General features: G+C 38.5%; 1 protein-coding gene across 2 annotated transcripts in view; it reads left to right on the forward strand.

Annotated features, from left to right (window-relative positions):
* Nucleotides 1-250: 250 nt before the first annotated feature.
* The window catches only part of LOC106091832 (serine-rich adhesin for platelets), a 202,132-nt gene continuing 182,149 nt past the window's right edge, over nt 251-20,233 (forward strand). The window contains exons 1-2 of one of the 2 annotated variants that reach the window (XM_059363141.1): nt 251-1,399; nt 1,900-2,135. The gene's annotated coding sequence lies outside the window, so the exon portion shown is untranslated. Of the gene's footprint in view, nt 2,136-20,233 lie in introns of both variants that reach the window. The other variant, XM_059363140.1, reaches the window with a different exon arrangement.

Genomic DNA, 20,233 nt, shown 5'->3' on the forward strand with positions numbered 1-20,233 from the left:
CTATTGTTGTTGTTGTTGTTGTTGTGATTTTTTGCTTTGCTTTATACAGGTTTTTGTTTTGTTTTCGCTTTCGTCTGAACGTGTTGTGAGTGGAGTACGGTTTTCTTGGCTCGCTTGTTTTGATTTGGTTTTTGTTGGCCAGCAGGACGCAAAGGGGACGCAAACAACAGCAAAGAAGGGGCTGCTAGCTACTTCTTAGAGTTAATGCTCTTTTACTTGGAGGTGCTCTAGGTTCTGCCAAAAAGACTTTTTGTTGTTGTGGGGCTTGTTTCGCGTTGCAGCAGAATTGCTGCTCCGCTCCGCTATAGAGCCACACACAGCTGCCAAGAGCTCAGAGCTCAGAGCACAGAGCCTTACCATCACTTGCTGTTAAAGTTGGTAATTCAGTTAAGTGGAAACACTAAAGCGCTTCGCACGCAAACCGAACGAAGATCACAGAAAATTCTTCTTTGCTTCTCTCTGGGTTTCTGGGGGCTGCGCTGGAAAAGCCATTTATCCAAAAACCAGCCCATTCTTGTTCTTGGGCAACAAGTGAATCACACAATCATTGCAAAGCAGTAGCACTGACAGAGTGCAGCAACGTTATGTGAAAAACATTTGCGGAATTTCAAAAGACAAAAAAGAAAAAAACGCATAAAGACGCGCCTCAATATTTTTAATTATGAAAAAATTGAGAAAAAAACTTGAAAATTATTGAGTTTTAAAAAAACCTTTTGAGCAGACAACACAGCTGAAAACTTATTTAAGGACCGTGTAAATTTCGTTGGGATAAAAACTTTCAACATCTAAGTAGGGAGCTGCCAAGGCCTAAAGAAGAAACAACTGAAGAAATTTGCAAATCGCTGGCAATGCAGTAGTAGCTCAAGCAAAATTACGGTTTCGGGTTTTAGTCAGTTAAATAAATGTTTTCAGAGTGTGTGCCCATCCGTGAGTGTTCATTCTCTTCTAAATCGAAATGTTTAAGAGTGTTTGAATGTTGAAAACTTTATAACAAAACAACAAAAAAAAAAATAATAATTAAAAAACAAAATCAAATCAAATGCGAAAATATGTGAATTTTTCAATAAATATTTACAAGCTTTATGTCTAGAAAAAAAACCAACAGCAACAACAACATTCAAAAACTGCAGCAAGACATACAAGAGAACGCCACAGCAACTGCTGCTGTTGCTGCAGAAAAATACTCCAACCGTTCATCACCTTGGCTAAATGTTATTAACTTGGCTTACAATTACTTAGATCCCCTTCTAAATCTGAGTTAAGAAAATAAAGACAGAAGGCAGGCAGTAGTCGTCAGGCCGCAGCAGCAGCCAGTTTGCCCCACCAAGGCAGTAGTGAGTCAAAAGAAAAAGTAGCCACCACAAATCGACCACGAAAAAACAAATCGCCTATATCTTAGGTATATATTTGGCTAAAACGAATTTTATTAACAACTCCAAGTGAAACAAGCAAACCAACAAACAAACAAACATAACAACAAAGCCCCAATATATGCATTTGTCATCGATTTACAAGCACACACAAACACACACACACTCACGTACAAGTACATATCCATATAATAACTTGTACTTTTTGACCATAGCGGGCAAATTCATTGAGCCGTCTTGTTAGCCCAACCAAAAACAAAAAAAAAACAAAAATTAAGCCAATTCGAAATTTATGCGAAAAATTGTGCTCGCAATTCGCGTCGTAATCTATTTAGTTAGTCAACCAGGCAGGCAGGCGGCCAGCCAGGCCAGTCGACTTCTTTAAATGTTTTTCGTCGGCGTCTTTTTTTGTTTGTTTGGTGTCTTGTGAATGTGTCTCAAAAACCCCTCCAAAAAAGCAAAATAAATAAATAAAAATTGTAACGGATTTTGTTTCTGTTTTTTTTTTGATTTTTTTCAACGGCTTCAGCTTATAACAATAAAAAGCCGCAAAAAAGCCATAACACTACGCTTGTAAAGGAAAACCCCCTCTTGCGCTTACCTGATAACAAGCGGTATCACACCATAGCCAGCCAAAAACAATTGGGATTTAGACAAAGCTCCAATTAACCACTCGAAAGCCCCCGTCCAGTGCCAGCGCCAGCGCCTCCATCACCTCCTTCAACATAATCACCCAACGAATGTGGGTGAAGAGTATTGCTTTGGGTAAGTCTAAGATTAAAGCAATTTTTTTCCATTTTTTTGTGCTTCTTTCCAATCTCAAGCAATCACATCGAAAGTGGCCACAAATTGGCAGTTGTTAGTGATCGTCATACTAGATATCAAAGCATAGCATCTATTACCCTTCAATTAATTATGACACTGGGTCCATGAACCAATTCTTGAGAAACTGGAGCAAACTAGAGGGTAGTGGTTCATTTAAAACCACATTGTTTGTGGTTTTGGAAAATGAGTGTAATTTATGAAATGAACAAAAAAAAATCTAATTTGAAATTAAGACAACAAAAAAGAATTTTGCTGAAATACCTATAATCTAAAGGTCATATAAAACTATAACAAAGTATTCTAAACAAAAAAAATGGAACAGTAGATGATATATTAAATGAAACTTAAAAAAAAAAAATTAAAAAAAAAAAATTCAAAATTTAAAAAAAATTAAAAAATAAAAAAAAGTTAAAAAAAAATTTAAAAAAAATTTAAAAAAATTAAAAAAGTAAAAAGTCATTAAATTCGGCAGGTTGTTGAAGTTTCAACAAAATTGGGTAATAAATAAACCTTTTATGAGCTTCAGACCCTTAATCGACACAAATTTCAAATTTCAGCGAACTTGGGTAATAAATAAAGCTTTTATGGCCTTCAGACACTTTATCGGGAGATCGGTCTTTATGGCAGCTATATCTGAATATCTTCCGATCTGTATCATATTTGGGTCGGATGTTCCGAGGCTTAAAACTGCGCACTATTCCAAATTTCAGTGAAATCGGATAAAAATAAAAGCTTTTATGGACTTCAGACCCTTTATCGGGAGATCGGTCTCTATGTCAGCTATATTTAAATAAAGTCCGATCTAAACCATATTTAGGTCAGATATCGGGAGGCATTAAATAATCCACTGTTTTATATATCAGCGAAATAGGGTAATAAATAAAGAGCTTCAAACACTTTATCGGCAGATCGGTCTATATTGCAGCTATATCTAAATAAAGTCCGATCTGAACCATATTTGGGTCCTATGTTAGGAGGCGTAAAACTACTTAATGTTTCAAATTTCAGCGAAATCGGTTAAAAAATAAAGCTTTTATTGGATTTAGACCCTTTATCTGGAGATCGGTCTATATGCTATATAGCTATACGTAAATATAGCCCGATTAATTCCATATTTAAGTCAGACATCAGGAGGCTTAAGATAACCCTCTGTTTGAAATTTCAGCGAAATCGGGTAAAAAGTAAAGCTTTTATGGTCTTCAGACCCTTTATCTGGAGATCGGTCTATATGGCAGCTATACCTAAATATAGTCCGATTTAATCCATATTTAGGTCAGATATCAGGAGGCTTAAAATAACCATCTGTTTCAAATTTCAGCGAAATCGGGTAAAAAGTAAAGCTTTTATGGTCTTCAGACCCTTTATCTGGAGATCGTTCTATATGGCAGCTATACCTAAATATAGTCCGATTTAATCCATATTTAGGTCAGATATCAGGAGGCTTAAGATGACCCTCTTTTTCAAACTTCAGCGAACTTGGGTAATAAATAAAGCTTTTATGGGCTTCAGACCCTTTATCGGGAGATCGGTCTATATGGCAGCTATATCTAAATATGGACCGATCTAATCCATATTTAGTTCAGATATCACGAGGCTTAAGATAACCCTCTGTTTCAAATTTCAGCGAAATCGGTTAAAAATAAAGCTTTTATGGGCTTCAGACCCTTTATCGGCAGATTGGTCTATATGGCAGATATATTTGGAACAAAGTTTCTGGGGATCCACCCCTTTCCCAAAACACCCCCAAACAGGACTTATTTACTGACCATGGCAATATGGGGCCTAAATTAAAGGTATTTGAATGTAGAATACGAATCTGATATCCAGATGTGGGGCCCGCCCATCCCCTAGAACATACCCCAAAAGAGACAAATTTACACAAATGAAAGGTATTTGGAAGTAAAGCACGAATATGATATCAATGTTCGGGAAAAGTGTCTATGGGGCCACCACACCCCCATACCACCACCCAAATAGGAAGTATTTGCTGAACATTGCAATATAAGGCTCAAATAAGAGGTATTTTAGAGTGGAACACGAATCTGATATATATTTTCAAAGCCAAGTCACTGAGTGGCCGCCCCATGCCCCCAAACCGGTCATGTTTACCGACTTTGGAAAAATGGGGCTCAAATGAAGGGTTTTTGGGAGTAGACCATGAATCTGATATCAACATTCGGGATTAACTGTCTAGGGGACATCCAACCACCATAACAACCCAAAAGTGCTCTCCAAGATAATTTGGGTTTTCAAGACAGTGGAGCTCGATACTCATAGTTTTTAGGGCCCATACCCCAAACCGGACGTATTTGACGGCTTTTTCAATAAGGGGTTTAAGTGAATGGTATTTGAGATTAGAAAACGAGTTTGATATCCAATTTTGGGGCCAATGGCAATATGGGGTTCAAATATATGAGAATAGAGCACGTTGCTGATATATTTTCAGGGCTTAGTGTTTGGGGGACCACCCCACTCCTCAAAACACAACTAAATCGGGCATATTTACCGACCCTGTCAATGTGGGCTTAAATGAAAGGAATTGGGGGGTAGAGCAAGAATTGATACCCACTTTCGGGACCATTTTTCTGGGGGTCTATCCCTTTCAAAAAATAACCCCACAAACAGTAATTTTTTACTGGCCATCGCAATTTCGAATTTGATATCCAAATGTAGGGCCATGTATTTTAGGCATCGCTCTTTTACTTGTTTTTTTTTCTAAATCAGCGTTACCCGTCGCATTCACAAACTATTTCAGATTATTGAATACGTTGACAAGAACATAAGCCCTTGGACTTGGACATAATGGGCAATTATGGTTGTGTAGCATTCTTTGTTCTAAATTAGTGACGGGCACATTAATAAAGTTGTAAATACGAAATTGTGTTTGTAAAGGGTGATTTTTTAAGAGCTATAGGAAAGTTAAAAAAAAAACACATAAAATTCAGAAAAATGCATGAAATCTTTATTTGAATCGATAGTACGGTCCATAAAATTTAATGTGTTTAGATTATTTCATTCAAATGTTAACCGTGACTGCGCCTCAAATGATCCATCAGTTTAGTCCAATTTCGGCATACTCTTTCCAACATTTGGGCCTGAATCTCACGAATAAATGCTTCAATGTTGTCTTCCAGTGCGTCAATTGGAGCGGGCTTGTCTGTATAGACATGAGCTTTAACATAGCACAAAAAATAGTCTAAAGGCGTTAAATCGCACGATCTAGGCGGTCAATTGACCTGTCTCGAACATGAAATAAAATGTTCACCGAACTCGTCTCTCAATAAATCCGCATCATCTTTGAAGAAGTACGGCCCAATGATGCCACCAGACCATAAACCGCACCAAACTGTGTGGCTTCTGGATGTATTGGTAGCTCTTGCAATGCTTATGGCTGATCTTCACTCCAAAATCGACAAATCTGGTTACCCATTGAGAATGAGCTTCGTCGAAGGAATGGAAAAAGCGCGTGATGAACTTTAACAGAGAACGAATTTTAATCATATTTTCAAGCGTTGATCGTTTGTAAGACGATTCATGGTTTAAATATAGGCCAAACTGAAGATGTTTTACAGTGAAACAAAACACGAAACGTGCGTGAGCTTTTTAAACTAATGTTGCCAAAAAAATAATAACAAAAAAATCACATTTTATGAGGGGCAGTAGAATCAAATGATCGACTAGGTAAAGCAGCTTTGGAGAATGACAACAAAGCGTGAACCACACAAAGTTGCTTACACTGTACGTGTCCTTTTGTTCGTTTTTCCTATACCTACGGCCATAGGAAATTATGTGTGGTTGTGGGTTGGTGTACATCTACGTTCTAACTCATGCTTGTTATAAAGAACTTCTATGCGTATGATGGTTTTTATTAATGGCTTATTTATTACTCATACGATTTATGATTTAACTCTCAAATCTCAGCCTTCAAAAATTAAAATTTTGAGCTGAAATTTAGCACGAATTCATATATTTTCTATACGCTGGCTTAGTTTTGAACGGGCCAAATCGGATCATATTTGAATATGATCCGATCCACAGATCTCCCTAAGTAGGGTCATAGGCGGTATGAAACCAGGTCCCAATGCAATAAAGTCCCAAAATGGAAATGATATAAAAATCTAAAAATGAAATTTAGCACGAATTCATATATTTTCTATACGCAGGCTTAGTTTTGAACGGGCCAAATCGGATCATATTTGAATATGGTCCGATCCACAGATCTCCCGATACAGGGTCATAGGCGGTATGAAACCAGGTCCCAATGCAATAAAGTACCAAAACGGAAACGATATAAAAATCTAAAAATGGGGTTTTATTTCATAATGAAATAAGGCCCCAAAAGTAAAACTGAAATTAGTCCGCAATGAAAAAAACACCCCGTACTAAAATGAAATAAGACCCCAAAATTTGTGACATAATATCTGGCGAAATTTTCTAAATGCGCTGCTCTCTCTGTCCTATTTTTAACAAAATGCAAAAAAAAAATTAAGCCCCAAATATTTTGGTTTGGGGTTTTTTATAACCTCCACCATAGGATGGAGGTATACTAATTTCGCCATTCAGTTTGAAACACCTCGAAATACGCTTCTAAGACCACATAAAGTATATGTATTCTTGATGGTCGTACTATTTTAAGTCGAACCAGCCATGTCCGTCCGTCTGTTCGTCCGTCTGTCCGTCCCCAAATATTTTGGTTTGGGGTTTTTTATAACCTCCACCATAGGATAGAGGTATACTAATTTCGCCATTCTGTTTGAAACACCTCGAAATACGCTTCTAAGACCACATAAAGTATATGTATTCTTGATGGTCGTACTATTTTAAGTCGAACCAGCCATGTCCGTCCGTCTGTCCGTCCGTCTGTCCGTCCGTCTGTTCGTCCGTCTGTCCGTCCGTCTTTCCGTCCGTCTGTCCGTCCGTCCGTCTGTCTGTCGTAAGCACGCAAACTTTTGAAGGAGTAAAGATAGCCGCTTGAAATTTTACACAAATACTTCTTTTTAGTGTAGATCGGTTGGGATTGTAAATAGGCCAAATCGATCCATGGTTTGATATAGTTGCCATATAAATCGATCTTGGTTCTTAACTTCTTGAGCCTTTAGAGGGCGCAATTCTGACCAATTTGACAGAAATTTTGCACGTATTGGTTTGATATCACTTGATATCGGTTCATAACCTGATAAAGCTGTCATATAAACCGATCTTGGGTCTTGACTTCTTGAACTTTTCGAAGGCGCAATTCTTATCCGATTTGGCTGTAATTTTGCACGAGGTGTTTTGGTATCACTTCCAACATTTGTGCGAAGTATGGTCCAAATCGGTCCATAAACTGGTATAGGTGCCATATAAACGGATCTTAGATCTTGACTTCTTGAGCAACTAGAGGCCCCAATTCTCATCCAATTTGGCTAAAATTTTGTACGAGGTGTTTTGATATGACTTACAAAAAATGTGATGAGTATGGCGCAAATCGGTAAATAACCTGATAAAGCTGCCATATAAACCGATCTGGGATCTTGACTTCTTGGGCCTCTAGGGAGCGCAATTCTCATCCGATTTTGTACAACGGCTTCTCTCGTGGCCTTCAATATGCGTGTGCAATATGGTCTGAATCGATCAATACCTTGATATAGCTCCCATATAAACCGATCTAGAGCCCCGAATCGGACTTTAACTTGATATAGCTCTTCCTGCTTCTCCTCCGCCCTTATTTATTATTCTTTCTTGCCTAAAAAGAGATACTGCGCAAAGAACTCGACAAATGCGATCCATGGTGGAGGGTATATAAGATTCGGCCCGGCCGAACTTAGCACGATCTTAATTGTTTTGTTTCTTAATTTGATGTCTTATTTCATATGAAATGAAGCCCTAATTTTAAAAATGAAATGAAGTCCCAAAAAACGAAATAAAGGTCTAATATCGTTCTTTTGTTTCATTTACAAAAGTTTGGGACCTTATGTCATTTTCCGTTTGGGGCTTTATTAAATTGGGGTTTTATTGCATTGGGGCTTTATTGCATTGGGGCTTTATTACATTGGGGGTTTATTGCATTGGGGCTTTATTGCATTGGAGCTTTATTGCATTGGGGCCTTATGCCGTCGGATCATAGGCCCCAAAAAGGGACATTTATAACCCGATTTAGCTGAAATTTGAAATTAATTTGCACTAAGCCTCCCAATATCCGAACCGAGTATGGTGTACATAGAACCATAGTGAGATGCCATATAGACCGACCTGTTGATTAAGGATCTTATACTTAAAACAGTCGCATGGCAGATATAGGTGACATATAGACCGATCTCCCGATTGCAAGGCCGAATTTTATGCATTTTTACTTGTATTTCAGTGTGATTATTGTTAAAATTTTATTCTTATACTTGATAACAAAATACAAAATTTTATTTCAATGTAACAATTCTAGTGAAAAATACCACAATTTTCTTTCCTTAATAGCAAATGTAAAGATTGGTCGACCTTTAATTGCCATCGCCAAACATCATATGGACATTACCCTGAAGCAACTTCAAATGTACGTTGCCAAGGTCTAGCATCAAACTAAAAGTAAAATCAGAGTGCATAAAAAGACAACAAACCAAGACAAGACAACGCAATGCAACACAACCCATAACCATGCCATTTAATTGGATATTAAATTCAATTGACTAAACGATGCATTTTTATTTCTCTTAAAGTAGATCAATTTTGTTTTTGAATTATTTGCTTTTTGCTGCTGCTGCTGCTGCTGCTTAAAGTTAGGAAATACTTAAACGCATAAAAATGCTTTTACTATTGCTATCATATGGCATATGGCAGTGTTGATAACAAAATTTTGACGTGACTTCAATTCGTAATGCAAGATTTAACACTTCGTATGCGATTGCTTAAGTGAACTACTAAAAAAATACATTTGAGTCACGATCCGGTAACGTGTGATAGTTAGGAGCGGTTTTAATCCGGATTTTAATTAAAGGCGTTTCTTAGATGGATAGCGATTATTAAAGAACACTTAGAAATGTATATCAATGTACTTTTAACAACATTGAAATTATTGTGGGGAGTTTGAAAAAAAAAACAAGTACTGAATAGCAGCTAAATTGTGAATTAATGATCAAAACCAAAACTGAAAAATTGACAATGACCACTATCAGTATAAGTTTTTATATCCATCACCGAAGGATGGGGGGTCTACTTATCTGGTTATTCCGTTTTTATAGATACATATATTTACTAACCGAAACGGGCCCGCTCCGCTGCACCTCCTTTAATTTTTGAATATCTTTGTAGGGTGGGAACACTTCGCCCTCAATGCGGATATCGAATTCGTGCTATTGTAGCCTATGACGCTGAACGCATTCGAATCCTGGCGAGAACATCGGACGAAGCGGTGTTTATCCCCTCTTAATGTTGGCGGTACAATAATTTAAAAGAATTTCGCAAAGTGGTGTCGCACTGTGGGATGCCGCTCGGCTATAAAAAAAGGTCCCTTATCGTTGAGTTTCAACTTAAATCGGAATCGGGAGGCCACCACCACTTTGTAATTACTGAAGTTAGATATCAAATTCGCTCTTTATTCCCAACGGAAATTAAGTTCAGTTAAGGGGGTGCTTTAGGTCGTATCCCAAAACACTTTGCTTCAAAATTGGATATCAAATTCGTTTTCTACTACCCGCTGGGTAAAATCGGTTCAGCCAAGTATCATATAGTCATAAGGGGCCCAATGGCGTTTTTGAGGTGTGGCGTGATCCCCTATACTTCGATCTGATTTTTTATGGCAGATTAGAAATCTACTCCCGATTACCTTTCATTTGAGCCCCATATTAAAATGAACGTCCAAAATGTTTGTTTGGGGAAGTTTTGGGGGTGGGGCGGCCCGATGGGTACTTAGTATATTCGTATTCTACTCTCCAATACCTTTCATTTGATACCTATATTGTCCCGATCGGTCCACTTTTGATTTTGCGTTGTGTTTTTGGCATAAGAGGGAGGGTCCGTCCCCCTTCCGATATATAGCCCATGTTTCCTTCCAGACCAACCTACACAATATGCGAAATTCGAGAAAATCGGTACTGCCGTTTTTCAGTCTATATGGAACAAACAAACCGAGTCCCATATATCCGTGATTGGCTAATGTGCCCATTTTGGACGTTTTTGTGGGGGTGTGGTTACCCCCTATACTTCGACATGAATTTGTATGCCAGATTCGTTATCTACTCCCACATACTTTTCATTTGATACCCATATTGTCCCTATAGGTCCACTTTTGATTTTGGGTGGTGTTTTTGGGGTAATGGTGGAGGGCCCGCCCCCTTCCGTTATCAATAAAATACAAAGCCTATCCCTACTTCCTAAGCATATTCGTAATCTACTCCCGAATACCTTTCATTTGAGTCCCATATTGTCATGTTCGTCAAATATACCTATTTTAAGGGGTTTCGGGCTGGGGTGGCCCCCCATGTATTTTGGTCCAACTTTTACTGTGAAATTAGTACTCTACTCTTGAATACCTTTCATTTGAATCCCATATTGTTCCGATCAGTTTACATTTATTTTTGGGTAGTACTTTTGGGGTAAGGGGGAGGGTACGGCCCCCTCTCGATATCAAAAAATTTGTTGAGTTTAAGAAAGGCACTTCTAGCCTTGTTGATACGTCCGCAGATGTCTGCTTTTGATCCTCTGTCCTAAGTTTATTTGCTCTCAAGATAGGAAAAGTTTTCAATATCTTCAATGACAGGGGCCGTTTATAGTAGGTAAGGTTTCAGTGGCAGTCTGCCATCAGACTCACTTAGACATTTTCGTCCATTGTGATACCACAGGAACAGAAAAAGGAAGATGCCTTCTAGATTCTACCGTTGAACCATCACGATCGCTTTTAAAAGCCCAACAACTTGCAAATGTTCACATCCGCTAAATCAGAGAGGTTCCCAAAGAAATGAGAATCTAAAGTGGAACTCCTTGTGACTGCTAGTGCGGGAGACACACGCAGAAGGTGTTCTAGTTTCTTCTTTTTCGATGTCCTCACATCTTCTGCAAAAGTCGTTGCTGGCAACCTTCAGTCTGTCAGCATGTTTTCCGTTTAGACAGTGATCTATCATGACGAACACAATGACTGAGACGTCTATTCTAGCCAATGACATCATAGCGGTAGACCTTAGATTAATTTTGGAATGCTCACAGCCCCCTCTTTGTGACCATCAATTATTCGTTGCCCTTCGGGCCTGGTCCTGAAAACTTAGTTTACATGTCATACCTACAGATTCCAGTGTCCCTGGAGTCTGTAAGGTAGTTCCTAGTCTCACAAGCTCGTCCGCTTTACAATTCTCTGGGATATCTCTGTGGCCCGGCAACCAGAACAGGTGAATTTTGAACTGTTCAGTTATCTCTTGGAGAGATCTGCGACAGTCGAGGGTGGTTGTTGTGTTCAGAAATACGTTCTCCAGGGATTTAATGGCTGCCTTGCTGCCTGAGAAGATATTTATGCCAATCGTCGTTATGACATTATATTTTAGCCATTCCACCACTTCCTTAATTGCAAGGATCTCCGCTTGATACACACCAAAGTTGTCGGGTAACCCTTTCTAGTTGACCAGTTCTAGATCTTTAGAGTACACCCCAAAGCCCACCTAGTCGTTTAGTTTGGAACCATCCATATAGAAGTCTATATAACTTATGTTACCAGAGATATCGTAGTTCCAATCGAATTCTATCAGGAATAGTGGTACAGTAATTTAAAAATTTAAAAAAAATTTAAAAAAGCGGCTCAGGTAGGGTTTTATCCACACTGAGAGGAACATCGGATATTGTATTAAGTATAACACATTGTCCGTGTCGCCACATGACCTTAACCTTTACCTCTCGGCAGTGGTCGCTGCAATTTGGGTAGCTACAATGTCCAGAGGCATAAGATGTAGCATTAAATTTAGTGCATCGGATGGTGTCGTCCTCAGACCGGCTGTGATGCACAAACAAGCCATCCTTTGGATCCGGTCAAGTATTGAGCAGTAGGCGGACTTTTGAAGCGCTGTCCACCACACCACAAAACCATATGGCATTATAGGTCTGACAACTGCAGTATATACCTAATGCATGAATTTTAGCGGTGGTTTTCCCCTCCTAATGCTGGCAACATTTGTGAGGTACTATGCCACGTAAAACTTCTCTCCAAAGAGGTGTCGCACTGCGGCACGCCTTTTGGACTTGGCTATAAAAAGGAGGCCCCTTATCATTGAGCTTAAACTTGAATCGGACTGCACTCATTGATATGTGAGAAGTTTGCTCCTGTTCCTTAGTGGAATGTTCATGGGCAAAATTTGCATTTGCAGTTCATTGACTATCCCACTCAAATTATTCCTAAGTATGCTGCCAAGTTCTTCTCCCTTGTCGTCAACTGCCATCACCAAACTGTCCCTAGCGACATTACAAAAAGTTCTGGGACCTATCTTACTATTGTTCGCCCTAGTTCTTTAAGCCATGGGATGCCCTCCAGGTGACCGCAGCCTTTTGCCTGACTGCGGTGCAGTTTCCGAATCTAGAAGTGTAGTCTTTGGGTTTGCTTGTGCAGCGAATACTCGAGCCCAATTTTAGGAGTCTCTCTCCCTATTAGTGAGGGTCTTAGGATCATTCGCACCAAGCCTCCCAATAAACCTGAGAGCGATGCGTTTTCTATTATTCCCACCCTTTAAAGAGCGTGTTGGTTTGCCGGGGAAGGCCGATGGCCAAGGCAATTATAGGCATGGGAAGATTGAATAGGGTCGGCCTTGTCTTTAAGTCACGAAATAGGTATCTTCATCAAAACCCCCTGCTGACCAGTCGTCTGTCCACTAGTTGAGGTTTCAGTAGCAGACAACACCGCAGCTGTTGGGTCTTTGAAGTCCATTCTAAGCCTACTCCCGGGCACTAGATCTCCCGTTCCACTGAAAACAAACGCAGACCATCAATCGCCTAATGGACACCTCTGTAGTAGCTATCCTTGAGTGACTTAAATGTTTCTTCCAAAAATAATGACCTATTTACGAGTTACAAAAACATTCTTGCGAAGCGAAATAAAATGTCCGCTCCACTCAACGGTTCAAACAAGATTGTATATGCCTTCCATGTTGCTCTAATGAAGTTTGTCATTGGACGCACCTATGGCGAAACTTTGAAAATTGTCAATTTCTGAGTTTACCATCCACCCATCACTTTTTATCCATAACTGGTCTATACGTTTAAATACTCACCCTCGCTCTCTCTCTATCTAGTAAGAGAGACATAAGAGAATAATTATTGGTCTGAGAGAAATATAACCGTTTGCGGCTATCGAAACACTTTTGCCATAAAAGCGTTTTTTTGGTTTTACAACTAAAGAAAGGTACTTTTATAGTAAACGAAGTTGCTAAAGGGTTTACAATAAACAAACTTAGTAACATTCGATACTACTACGCTTATGGCTATCGTTAAATATGTTTAAACGAAACATTACATAGTTACAGTAAAAGAAAAACTTTGTAATAAAAGTATTTTGTTTCTCGTAAAAATGTCTCAAACGTTTTATTTTTTTGCGTGTAGTTCAATCATAATTTTGTTTTCTGTAATACCTTGTCTTTGCTAACATTACAATATGCCAATCATTTAATTTAATTTAAAAAAAATTTTTGGCACTCCCAAAATTTGCCATAGCCTTGAAGAAATTCAGCAAAATCAATATATTGGAAAGAATTTTTAAAAATACATAAAATGCCATTACATGTTGTAAAAAACAGACCTTGTAGCACATAAAAGAACGCCCCTCCAAAAAAACATGTATTCTTTGGCAGAAGAGCAAATGAAATCATTTCATAACAGCACTAATTTGTGTTCTTTTAACAGAAAACAATTGTTGTGGCCTACCCTCGTATTAATTATACGTCACAAAGCAAATTCACACACATACACATAGCAGCAGCGGCAGCCTGAAAACCTAAATCAGTACCACATGGTATTTAGTACGCCAAGGTCATGGATGAAAGTAACCATAAATCGTAGCTTATCTCACATAAATGCCAAACGCGGCATGCCAAGACCAAGTGGCAGACAGTCATGGTTGCCATTGCCGTGGTCGTCGTCGCTGTCGGTTAATCGAAGTTGCCCCTCATTCACTCTCACTAGCGATGCGATGACTCTCATAGACAGTGCGTTGAAATGCAAACACACACATACACACACATGTATATATTTACGGTGATCTTAAGACTCATCGCCGCACTCTCGCGCACACACACACACGCGCGCACACTAAATTACATTCATATACACTAATATGGAAGGTGGACGCCAACCATACATCCATCAAAAATACCGCAAGTTATTATTAACGCCCAAATTATTAACGTATGAATGGATGAACGGTCGCACGGCTGGACAGACAGCCAGAGATTTTGTTTGTTTCATTCATCGATTTGTGGTTGTGCCATCGCTCGCCCCTTTGATTCCCACCAACCATTCATGCAGCCATCTGGTCCAAATAAGTGTATGATAAATTGTTACTTTCGTGTCCATGTCCATGACGCTATACGCTCTTACCAATATTAGGTGTGTGGAAAAATTTCTTGCTCTTGCTTGCTCGGGCAGATGTTTTCCAAGTAAATTAATTTTTTTATTTGGCTTTTTGTTTGTCCATAGTAATGACTGACAGGTATTAAAAGCAAATAACAAGTATTTAAACAACATAAACACCATGCCCACTGGAGTGTGGGGAAAAAAAGATTTGTTTTGACAGTCTCCGCATATGGATTGGTGAGTTTTCAAATTTCACATATGTTTGCTTTTTCCGCCCGGTTGTGAGATGCAACAATGAGTTTGGGGGCGAGTGCCATTTTTATACTGCATAGATGAGGAGAGGGGATACTAAATTTTGAAGTCAATTCGTAGTTTTTTTGAAATTTTTAAGATTTTGTATCATACATTGTACAAAATATATAATTTAAATTTTAAAAAAATCTATGGGCTCCATATCAAGCAAGTTCGTTTCTTAAGTCTTTTGATTTACGAAGATGATTTATTTAAAAACCAGTTAGTAAGGCAAAAATCGGGCGGCGCCCACTTTTTAATACCCAACACCTTCCCAATAAATACAAAGTGGGAGCTATATATAATTCTGAAATCCCTGTATCAAAATTCGAGCAAAGCAAATATGTTGAAAATTTAATAACTACGGTTGATAAATGACAACAAATTACTCAAAATCTGACGACCATATATATGGGAACCAAACTTCTTAGATATTGTGGTAGTCATCGTGGAAAGCGCTGTGTACAATTTTGGCAAGATTGGTAAATCAATGGGCTTGCAGTGGTATGTCAGGCGACATACATATATGACAGCTATATCTAAATCTGAACCGATTTCTATGAAACTCTCCAGTAATATTAAGAGTCGTAAGAAAATTCTTTGTGCCAAATTGCGAGAGCATCGGTTAATAATCATCAAATAAGCACTTTATTGCAATATTTCTCAAAATAGCACTAACGTATACATGGGAGCTATACTTAATTCTGAACCGATTTCGACCAAACTTTATGGATATTGTGGAAGTCGTCGAAGAAAGCGTTGGACAAAATTTTTGGGAAGATTGGTCAATAAATACGCTTGCCGTGGCGTGGAGGGAAAATCGGTCGATTTATATATATGAGAGTTATATCTAAATTTGATCCGATTTCGACCAAACTTTATGGATATTGTGGAAGTCGTAGAGCGTTGTACTAAATTTTTGGTAAGATTGGTCAATAAATGCGCTTGCAGTGGTTCTAGGAGTGAAAATCGGGCGATATATATTGTATATGAGAACTATATCTAAATCTGGACCGATTTCCATGAAAATCACCAGTAATGTCGAGAGTCAAAAGAAAATCTAAATTTCGAAAGAATCGGTTAACAAATGACCATTTTATTGCAATATTACTGCAAATCGAACATATATATGGGAGCTATATTCAAATCTGAACCGATTTCTATAATATTCACTTCTAATATCGAGAGTCATAAGAATATCCTTCTTGCCAAATTTCGAGAGAATCGGTTAACCAATCGCAATTTTATTGCAGTATTACTGCAAATCGGACGAACATATATATGGGAGCTATATCCAAATCTGAAACGATTTCTATAAAATTCTCCAGTTATATTGGGAGTCATAAGAATATCCTACTTGCCAAATTTGGAGAGAATCGGTTAACTAATGACCATTTTATGGCTGTATTACTGCAAATCGGACAAACATATATATGGGAGCTATATCCAAATCTGAAACGATTTCTATAAAATTCTCCAGTTTTATTGGGAGTCATAAGAATATCCTATTTGCCAAATTTCGAGAGAATCGGTTAACTAATGACCATTTTATGGATGTATTACTGCATATCGGACAAACATATATATAGGAGCTATATCCGAATATGAACCGATTTCTATAAAATTCACCAGTTATATTGGGAGTCATAAGAAAATCCTTCCTACCAAATTTCAAGAGAATCGGTCAACAAATGACCATGTTGTTGCTGTATTACTGCAAATCGGACGAACATATATATGGGAGCTATATTCAAATCTGAACCGATTTCTATAATATACACTTCTAATATCGAGAGTCATAAGAAAATCCTTCTTGCCAAATTTCGAAAGCATCGGTTAACTAATGACCATTTTATTGCAGTATTACTGCAAATCGGATGAACATATATATAGGAGCTATACTCAAATCTGAACCGATTTTTTCCTATCTCAGTAGGCTTCGTCTCTAGGCCGAAAGACATGCCGGTACCAAATTTGAAGACGATCGGATGAAAATTGCGACCTGTAATTTGTACACAAATTAATACGAACAGGACGGACAGACGGAGAGACGACACACAAACTTAGCTAAATCGAATCAGAAAGAGATTCTGAATCGATCGGTATACTTATCAATGGGTCTATCTTTCTTCATTTTGGGTGGCAACAGTTGTGAGGTACTATGCCATGTAAAACATCTCTCCAAAAAAGTGTCGCATTGCGCCACGCCGTTCCGACTTGGCTATAAAAAGGAGGCTCCTTATCATTGAGCTTAAACTTGATATATGAGAAATTTGCTCCTATTCCTTAATGGAATGTTCATGGGCAAATTTGCACTTGCATGTGAAAACTAATTCCCACAATAATTATAACAAGCCAAATGATAAACTTAAGTAAATTAAGTTGAGGGTCCAAAGCTTTTACTTGTGCGAGTAAGGCTAACCGTGAAAACATCAGGAAAAATACAGAAAACATGTAGAAATCCTGTTTGCCTATTTTTTTGCTACTAGACTTGAATTCAATTTTAAAATTGTTCGTAATAACATTACCCTGAAATTTAACATTTTATAAAATTTTATTATTTTTATTGTCTTTGACATCCAGATTTATCTTTCTTCTTTGGCCATACTCAACTTTTATACCACCGTCAATCAGTCAACATATTTGTTATTGGCATTTTAGTCAAGTTAGTAACAGATTATAATTATTTTTGGAATTTTTCCTCTTAGTTAGATTTCTGGTTGTGTTTGTTTTTGTTAGCCATTTTTGTGTAAAAAATATTAAAATCTCAATTTGCACTGCACCTCTTGCTTGGTAACTCTCATCTTTTGGGGCCCACCTTTATGGCAGGCGTCTACCAGCTTTGTACAAAAACAAAATCTAGCGATTGACTACTTTGCCGAAATAGCATCACTGACAATGTTTGTTGTAATGCAAACAACGGAAAACAGCTCTATGAACGGATCATAAATCTCAAGTGCAGAAACTCACAGCGATGAGAAGAGAGAATAAGTTCAGAGCGATTACATGATAGGGATGCCATATTGGATGGAAAGAAGGAGAAAAAGTGGTAATTTATTTCAAGTTCGTTTCTTAAGTCTTTTGATTTAAAAATAGAGTTAATAGTAATGAAATTTAAAATTAAATTAATAAAAACTATAACACTATAAACTTTAAAAAAATGGAATGTAATATAACTACAACCATATGAAATAAAATAAATAGTATTAAAAAAATACATAGTATTCAATAAAATAAAATAAGAAAAGTAAAATAAAATATATCAAACTTAGATAAAATAATATAGGTTAGGTTGAAAAGAGGGTGCAGGTATCAATCCGCTCCATGCAACGTAATTGGCTTGTTGTGCGCTCTGAAATCTAAAAAGTAACCTCGAAAAAGTTAGGAATGCTGCGCTACTTACAAAATCTTTGTTTTCCATACCACTCCCCTAAGTTGGTTCATGTCTGGTATTGTATCTCCACCTAAGTACCGATGTCTGTTAGACGCGAAAGCCGGGCAATGACATAGGAAATACTCCAACTTCTCACCATCTTCTCGATGTTCGATGTTCCACACGCGTTTGTCTCCCACGCCCTTAAATTCAGTGCCCTTCAGCACCGGCACCCAAGCGATGCGAATCGTGCCATTCTCGGAGAAGGCGTTAATCTCTCTTTTACACTGCAAGACTGTTCGTGACCTTACCGTCCTGGTTGTTATTGCTCTAATGGCCATTTAACTGTCCGTAAAGATGTTCACACTCATTCCGTGATCGCCCGGATCACGGCCTGCTGGACCGTATCACGGTCAGACAGTCTAAAACAGATCTCAGTGCCTGGGTTCTCAATGTAGATCCCCAGGCCCACTCTGTCCTTCAGCTTTGATCCATCCGCAACATGATCTTCCAGACGGCAATACTAGGATTGAGCCAGTCCAAGCCTGTACCGCTGGCATCAGTGCCTCGCACTCGATTACACCGCGATGGTATGAGCTGCTCCCATCCTCAATCTATTCTCCCATCGCCTTAAGTCTCATAGCCGCAGTGGCTGCCTCACATTTAATCTGTATGTCAATGGGTCGGATATCTAGAATAAGTCTAAGCCAAGACATCTTGTTCTCTGAACTTGTTGTATGGTCTTAACGTTGCACTTTTTTTCTATATAAGTCCATTAAGCTTCTGAGGCGTAGGTGAGTGTTGGTCTAATCAGGCTTCTGAGGAGTCAGTGGACTATCCTCGGATTCAGGCCCCACTTCCCGATTTGCGCCATACTTTGCTCCGTTGTTGGAAGTCATAACAAAACACCTCATGCAAAATTTCAGCCAAATCGTATGAGAATAGCACCCTCCAACGGCTCAAAAAGTCAAGATTCAAGATCGGAAGAAGAACATTTGACCGCAAAATTTGTACTATTTGGGGGGTGTTTTGGGAAAGGGGCGGTGCCCCAAATACATGTTCCCACATTTAGATATTAGATTCGTATTCTACTCTCAAATACCTTTATTTGAGCCCCGTATTGCGATGGTCAGTAAATAATTGTTGTTTTGTGGGGTGTTTTATGGAAGGGTTAGACCCCCAATACCTTTCATTTGAGCCCCACATTGACGTGGTTGGTAAATATGCCCGATTTAGGGATGTTTTGGGGAGTGGGTGGTCCCTCATACACATAGCCCTGAAAATATATCAGCATCGTGCTCTACTCTCAAATATCATTTATTTGAACCCCATATTGCCATTGGCCTCAAAATTGGATATCAAATTCGTTTTCTAATTTCAAATACCTTTCATTTAAACCCCTTTTTGCTAAAGTCAGCAAAAATGTCCGGTTACCCTAGTATGAGCCCTAAAAACTATCAATATCGAGATCCACTCCCTTTAAGACCTTTTTCCCGAATCTTGATATTAGATTCGTGCTTTACTCCCAAAGACCTTTCATTTGAGCCCCATTTTGCTATTGTAGTAAATTTGTCCTCTTAGAGGGTTGTTTTCGGAAGGGGCGGCCCCCAATACACTTGGACCTACATTTGAATATCAGATTCGTATTCTACACTTAAATACCTTTTATTTGAGCACCATATTGCCATGATCAGTAAAGTAGTCCTGTTTGGGCGGTGTTTTGCGGAAGGGGTGCACCCCCAGTAACTTTGTCCCACATTTGGATACCAAATTCGTAAATACCTCTCATTTGAGTCCCATATTACCAAGGTCGGTAAATATGTCCGATTTAGGCGTGGTTTGGGTTGTCCACCAAACACTTAGT

Source organism: Stomoxys calcitrans, chromosome 2 (assembly GCF_963082655.1).
Source record: "Stomoxys calcitrans chromosome 2, idStoCalc2.1, whole genome shotgun sequence".
In the NCBI taxonomy this organism is placed as follows: domain Eukaryota; kingdom Metazoa; phylum Arthropoda; class Insecta; order Diptera; family Muscidae; genus Stomoxys; species Stomoxys calcitrans.